Source organism: Passer domesticus, chromosome 16 (genome assembly GCF_036417665.1).
Source record: "Passer domesticus isolate bPasDom1 chromosome 16, bPasDom1.hap1, whole genome shotgun sequence".
Taxonomy (NCBI): Eukaryota; Metazoa; Chordata; class Aves; order Passeriformes; family Passeridae; genus Passer; species Passer domesticus.
The window spans coordinates 9,574,897-9,582,060 of record NC_087489.1 but is presented as its reverse complement, the minus strand read 5'-3'; the positions used below and the strand labels follow the sequence as shown (position 1 = coordinate 9,582,060).

Below are 7,164 nucleotides of genomic sequence, written 5' to 3'. Positions count from 1 at the left end.
AGAAGCTGTAAACCCTGCAGCTGTGACAGACCTGCAGTGTGATCATTCCTGGCTGTTCAGTCACTGATTTGCAGGAGGCCAAGAGAGGCTGCCTGGCTGTGTCAGCTCCAGCCATTTGTGCTCTGTCAGCAAGGAGCTGCAACTCCTCAGGAAGGCAGGAAAAGAAAGATCAGCTCCTCCTCTGAGCAAGGCACTGATGTTTGCTTTAGGTGACATGAAACCATCCTGGTTTTATCCTCAAATACTGCTTTGCCTCCAATCTGAATTTCACCAACGCTGCCCTGATGGCAATGTTTAAACTGGCTAAAAACAGAAGAGATGAAAGAAATACTGAAAAGATCTCCTAGGAGAAGCCTCCTTGTACTTGCAGTTGCTGAGAACAAGTGGGAGAGACCGAGTCTCTGGCAGGGCTGGCTGCAAGGACTGCCAAGAACAGTCATGTTGTACCTCACCAGAATCATGTCTGCTGCTCAAGCAGGAAAATCCAGTGCTATCAGCTCTGCACACTTTGGAAACCAGTTCTTGTCTGTCCCTCTAAGCCCTGCCAAAGTGTGCTCCCTTGGAGAGGCTGCTCAGCATTGCTGAGGCTGGTAAATTTTACAATAGATGAATCAGCTTCTGCCAGGAAAGGCAGAAAGGCTGGAGTGTGTCTTTTATGAAAAAAATTCACCACTTCTGATTGAGAAGTGCATGGTATCAGCAGTTCTGCACTGGGTTGCTCATCTCGCCTTCAATGGAATGGTGTTTTACTACCTAGGGCAAAAACCATTTGTATATACAATTTTTCCCTACTCTGCTGCCACGGATGGTTAATATATGTAAATTGATGTGCCAGCCTATATAAAGGCTGTTGTAATCAAGGTCAAACTAGGAATTTTCCTCCTTACAGAACATCTTCTGTGTGTTGTTGTTACACTGAAGCTTGATACCATTCAAGAGGGAATTGCTATTTTAATTCTGTGTTCACAAATTGCCTATTGACTCCAGCCATCAGGTGTCACTTTTGGGGAGCAGCTCAATGCACTGCACTTGAATTACAAACCTAGTCTGCCCAGACAGGGCTTCACCAGGCAGGTCAAGCTGCCCAGTGTTACTGCAGGGCTGGCAAGAAGAGATAGAATCTGAAGCTGAGGCTGCAACTCCCTTAAGCTTCTTACCCACACCAAGGTGTGTCTCTGAGCTGGTCCCAGACCTTGGGAGGGAGCACAAGGCATAGCAGAGAAGTGGAATAAATACTCCTTGTGTAATCTAGGCTGCTGGTGAGATCCCAGCTTGTCAAACTAAACCTCTGCAGGACAAACTCCCCCATTCCCACATCTGTTAAATGACTGTCCTCTCTCTGATGCTGGCTGTGAAGGGCTTTTACCATCTGCTAAAGGCCACCCAAACCCTATCTTGCACTGGGCTTGAGGAGGGACTGGGGCAACACCAGCTCACACTGATGATGCTGATCCAGTGAAGGGTCCCTGTCCACAGAGCAGGGGCTGGAACTAGATGACCCTGAAGGTCCTTTCCACCCAGAAGTAATTTTATGATTCTGTGAAGATGCTCCTTTCAGATCTTTGCTTGTCACTTCACCTTCCTTCCTCAGAGTAGATTGTGTCACTGGCTCTGAGGGAACCTAGTGTGAGGTTTGGATAACTGGATGCAGGGTTGGAAATGTGTTCCTGCTCATGGATCTGTTACCCACAGCCCCATCCTGTCCTCTGCCTGGGACTTTCATGCTGCATTAAGCCAACAGGGGGCAAATTCCTGTCCTGCAACCCCACACAGGTACTCCTTTGTTTTTATTTACAGCCTTGGGATTCCAGCTCCCATCTCACTGCCAGGGTGCACCAGGCTGGATGGAGGCAGTTTAAAGCTTGGGCTGTAACAAATACCAAATATCTGAGCTTTTTGTGATCCCTGGTATCCTGGCCCTTGCTGTTAGACTACTGTAAGCTCTTTCTTTATGAGGAGGAAGAGCAGACTGGCAGTGCAGAGCTGGGACAGGGCTGTCTCACTGCTCCCCACACAGGCTGGTAATAGCCAAGAGCTCTTTTTAATGGACCATGATAGGATTACAGTTCCCCTGCCAGGAGTGGCTCCTTTGGCTGTGTTCAGTCCAGGCTAATTGTAACGCAATCAGCACATTCCCATCACAGCAGGAGCCTGGAGACTTTCCCACCTCTGAAGCCTGAGAGAAATGTGGGTCTAGATTCGGCCATGGCATGGTCCTGACCCAGCTTAGGGTGCCCAGACCATGCTGGGGAGCTCTGAGTGCTGCTCTGCAGCCTGCAGCTCCCTGAATCATAGAATCATTTGGACTGGAAAAGACCTCCTTGAGTCCTGAGAGGTTTCTGTGGAGCTGGGGCAGCAGAGGTGCCTCCCAGAGATGTCCCAGAGCAGGGACAAGGAAGTCTCTGTGTCCCTGTCCCAGTGTCTGCAACACCTGAGCTGTAAAACCACACAGAAGAGCCTCACCCTGAGGGTGAGCAGGGGGAATTAAACTCCTTTGCCCTGCTTTGAAGTCTCACACCCACACTCTGCTATGGGAGCTAAAAGTTGAGGGCTATTAACAGTTTGAATTGTTTCTTCTGGTGTTGAGGAATGGGGAAGTGGAGGTGACAAAGTTCCGTGTCTTGTTGTGTAAGAGCATTTCTTTTGTTGTCATTTTTTTCTTTGTTGGTTTTCTTTTTTCCCAATGAAAACTTTTATTAGTTCATAAAGCAGGTGAGTACTTGGTGGTGTTTTCATTGAAGCTGCAGGTCCTGAAGCAATGCAATCATGGGAGAATTTAATTTTTCAGTGTTGTTTCTTTGTTTGTTTGTTTTCCAAGCTGAAGTTTTATTCCTTGTAGTGCTGGAGAACCAGGACTGAGCTGTATTTGTTTACAATTTTAAGGTCAACGAAGATCCCCCTATTTATTACTTTGAAGCCAACCAAATTATTTTGTCTTGCATTTAATTACTTGGGGTTAGCAGCCTGTCTTTTCTGTGGAAATATACAACATATTGCTCAAACATCCCAATTTTTTTTTTTTTCTGGAACAAAATGAAGGACGCTCAATGACAGGAGAGCTCCAGCTCAGATTTATAACTGAGTAATGAGAAATTGCTGAATACTGTGCTCGTTTTCTGCCACTAGATGGAAATAAATCTTCCACTTTTCTCTGAGAACATGCTGTCCACTCTCAGCCTCCAGCCCAGGAGTGCAGGATTCTCCAGGGTGCAATGTGCTTCCCTGGTGCCCAGCAACCTCAGGCTGGCTTTACTGGCTACAGGAGCATTCCCTGGCTGCTGTGGATGAGGAACCTCAGTGCAAGATGCCCCCAGAATTCCTGATGTGCTGCTCCAAGGGGAGGGGGTTGATGCCAGGCGGCCTCCGGTGTTTGCTGTGGCCCGGGCACCAATGAGTTAAGCACAAATAGCCCCGGGGGTGGCCTGTGACCTTTACTGGAATAGAAACAACTTTTCCCAAAGCAGCAGGAGGGCCTGGCTCCCAAACAATGCTGGGCACTCTGCTGCCAGCCCAGCTCCGGGCTCCTGCCCAGGTGAGCACACCTTGCTGGGGACAAGGACTTGCCCCCAGGGAAATGCTCTCCGGCAAGGACAGCTGGCAGCTGGCCTGGGGAAGGGACTTTATCAAATCAAATCAGGGACTTTATTTGTTGATGTTGGCAGTGAAATCCTTTTAAAGTTTTTTAGGTTTTTTTTGTTTGTTTTGTTGTTCAAGCAAAATCAAATTTGGTGAGTGGGGCGAGCAGCACTGGCTGGCTGCCAGCTGCAGCCTGCTGGCATCAGATGTGCCAGCTCAGAGCAGGAAAAATCTGCATCTGATCTCGCCAGACTCTGCTCCCCTGCACGGGAGATTTCTCCAGCTCTCTGCTTCAAATACAGGCCTGAATTTCCATTGTGAGGACAAAATTTAGGCAAAGGGCAAGGCAAGCTCTGCAGCCAGTGAAAGGACGGCTGTGACAGCTCCTGGTGTCCTCTGTGCTCACTCCTGGCAAGACTTACAAACAGTTTTGTTATCTTTTTACAGCTTTCCAAAACAAACTCATCTGATTTCTTCCTGTCTTTTCCTCAGCCCTGCTAGCAAAAAAGAAGGAAACAAAAAAATCAAAGGGTGCTGAACCTTCTATCTGATGTAACAAAGTTGGGAGCTGAAAACAAAGATATTTGGCTGTTCCCAGAGGTGCCTCTATCTTTCCTGAACACTTAATGAGTCAAACTACTTCCTAACCTATTGAAACAGAAAATTCAGACACTGCAGCTCCTCTGGAGGGGATTCCTAGGTGGAGAGACTCTGCACATTCATTGTAGATTGGACTCCAAAGCCTTGCTGTGGAAAGCACTTTTCATCTGTAGATTGAGCTGATAACTAATTCAATCTAATTAATCCCTCCCAGATGGGGAGTGGGGGAGGCATATTTAGGGATTGATTTTCCCAACGCTGAAATTCTGTCACCTCCAGGATGGAGTTAACAGCAGCTTGCTGGGTATATTCCCTACATTCCCTTCAAGAAAGGGAACAAAATGCTTTGGGGGAAAGCTCAGATCTGCAAAGGACACTGCTGAGGTTAAATAAGACCTGCTGTGAGCACGGAGATTTGGTTTAACATTCTATTTCTCCTGAATTGGTGAGGTGCTCTTCCCATTAAATGTCAGTGTAAAAAGCCCTGAGGTTGTGACATTCAGAGTGTTGAACTGATGGAGAGCTGAAGTTCTTCCAGGCCTGGATCCTTGCTGTGGTGTGGACCAGCAGCAGAAATCAGGGAAAGAGGAGAAGAAATTGTGAGTGAACTCTCCACTAAAGCATTCTTGCAGCTTCTACCACTGAAAACAGAAATAATCACCTGGATTTCCATGTTCAATATGAAGACCTGTCCTTCATTAATTTACCTAATCCTTTTAAAAATTAATTTAGATTTTGAAGCTAAACATCCAGTATTGATAATTTGCACAGTTTATGCAGCTGAAGGGGAAAGCCCTCCTGTCAAGGAGTTTGTCTCAAGGCTGCTGACTCATTTCATGAGCTTGGCCCTGGTCCTTGTTGGGGAAACAGCCACTCCAGTCACCTCCTGTGTGACAGCTGCAGGTTTACAGTGGTGCTCTGTCCTCTCAGGAGAAGTTTTAGTCCATCCCCCTGCCCGTCATCCTCACAGGCAGCTTTCCAAGCACAGCTCCCTCCCTCCTCAGCAGCCCTGGATATCCCTGGCTGCTGGGCCCTCACTCTGCTCCCTTGAATGTTCCCCAAGCTTGAGATGGGGAGATAATATATTTTTCATAGTTCTCTTCCTTTTTTGCATGTCTTAAGTAGAAACATTAACGTCTAATTTAAAGGACACATTTTACAAGGTTATTTACTGGAGAAATAAGCTTTTTTCCTCCTGTGTTTTTCATGGAAGAAGCTGGCAGAAGCTGAAATCCTTTACCTTGTTACTGTAAAACACTCTCAGGATTGGAGCTGAGTATTTTAATGTATTTTTTTTTAAGGAAGAGAGTTATTATCCAATGATTGAAGATAGTTGTGATTATTAAAACAGCAGCAGTCTCTCCATAGTTGAAGCAGCACCGTGAGCAATGGGATGGGCAGATTTGGGGAGCTGTCCCCACTGTGCTCACGTTGGGAACGAAGGATGCTGCAGCAGGGCAGGGACGAGCCCAGCCTGCCCTGGGAGCCCTCAAAGGCTCTTTAGCAGAGCCTCAGACACCCCGGAGGGGCTCCAGGAGCCATCCCGAGCGTGGCACGGGGCTGGGCACACAAGGGGAGCCTGTTCTGCCTTTCTGGCCCTGGGCAGAGCTGGAGCTGCTCCGGGAGAGCCCGGACAGAGGAGCCTTGTTGGCACAGCCCATCCCGCTGCTCCTGTTTGCCTTGGACAGCAGCGAGGTTTGTCCAGCCCCGCTCGTCACCTCCGCTGCTGCTCCACCAGCAGGGAGCCCGAAGAAACCCAGCGTGCCTCCAGCTACCGTGGTGCCTTTGCCCCGTGTCTCCTGCTCCTTATGCTGCTCTTCCCGAGCCCCCAGCCCAGGGGGGTGGATTTAGGAGCATTTATGGAATGGGGGAATGTAAGCTTGGAATTCTGTGCTGATGGAGACGACGGCAAACTCACTGCCTGCTGATGAATTACTGCCACAGAGGAGCTAATTAAAGACAGCGTTTAGTTTATTGATGCTTTATTTGACTTAAATTGAAGCAGAACCTCCTTAGCTGATAAAATTTCCTTCCCTGCCCTCGCACCTATCTTCTCCACACTCTCTTTTGGTAGGTTTCTTTTGTGTTTTTCAAGTTTGGTCCCCTTGCCAAGCAGTATTTTTCACTCCTGATTGAACTGATGGAAGCATGATTTTACAGGAACCTGACAGTAGTGATGAGTGTAATTAACCCTCTCCACATCCTCTGCCTTTTTCTGTGCTGGTCACCATCACTTTCAGGTCAGCTCTGGCCTTGCAGAAAGTTCCTCAAATAATGGGAATGATGAGTGGGAGCTGAGGCAGGTGCCAGTGCCTGGAGGTGACAGAGGTGGCATCAGTGGCACCAGCAGAGCTCCAGCCTCACCAGTGCCAGATCTGGATATTCACAGCCCGTGCTTCTCCATCCACCCCCTCTGGTGGCTCCTGCACAGAGGGAGGGCTCAAGCTGCTCTGATCCCCTTTAGCAAGGGCTGGCCACGGTGTTGTGTGCATCCCACCCTGTGCAAAGGCAGGGAGCCCGCAGGGAGGAAGATGGGAACAGGCACACGGCTTGCCTTGGGGACGGCACATCTTGAACCCCAGGAAGGTTACAGCATAAGGAAGGAGCTGCTTTGTCCATCTTTGGCTCATCATCCAGCCCGTGAGTGGTGACACAGGTTGTTCCTACATAAAGAGAAGAACCCTTTGCAATTTAAACCATCACAAACATTCATTAAAAAAATGGCTCTCCATATTTTCAAACATAGTGAAGAAATGACTCTCCAAACTCACCCATCCCTTTATTTTCATCCTTCCCTGTTAGTCCATCCTTGGAATAGTGTCTAAAAGGCCACAGTGCTTCTCTGGGAGATAGCGGGATGCCATCCCCCGGCCGAGGGGACACTGTCCCGGGCTGCAGGGCGCCCGCGGTCACTCCGGCTGCCAGCGGCGGAGCCGGGCTCGGCTTGCAGCAGGCTCCTCCTCCGGAGCCGGCCGGGAGGAGGGACGG

General features: G+C 48.8%; 1 long non-coding RNA gene across 1 annotated transcript; it reads right to left on the bottom strand.

The window, feature by feature from the left end:
• Positions 1-6,129: 6,129 nt before the first annotated feature.
• LOC135282091 (uncharacterized) lies at positions 6,130-7,119 on the bottom strand. Its single transcript, XR_010348426.1, has 2 exons — positions 6,948-7,119; positions 6,130-6,839 (listed from the first exon to the last, which is right to left on the bottom strand). It is a non-coding gene; the product is annotated as an uncharacterized LOC135282091 (long non-coding RNA).
• Positions 7,120-7,164: the final 45 nt, after the last annotated feature.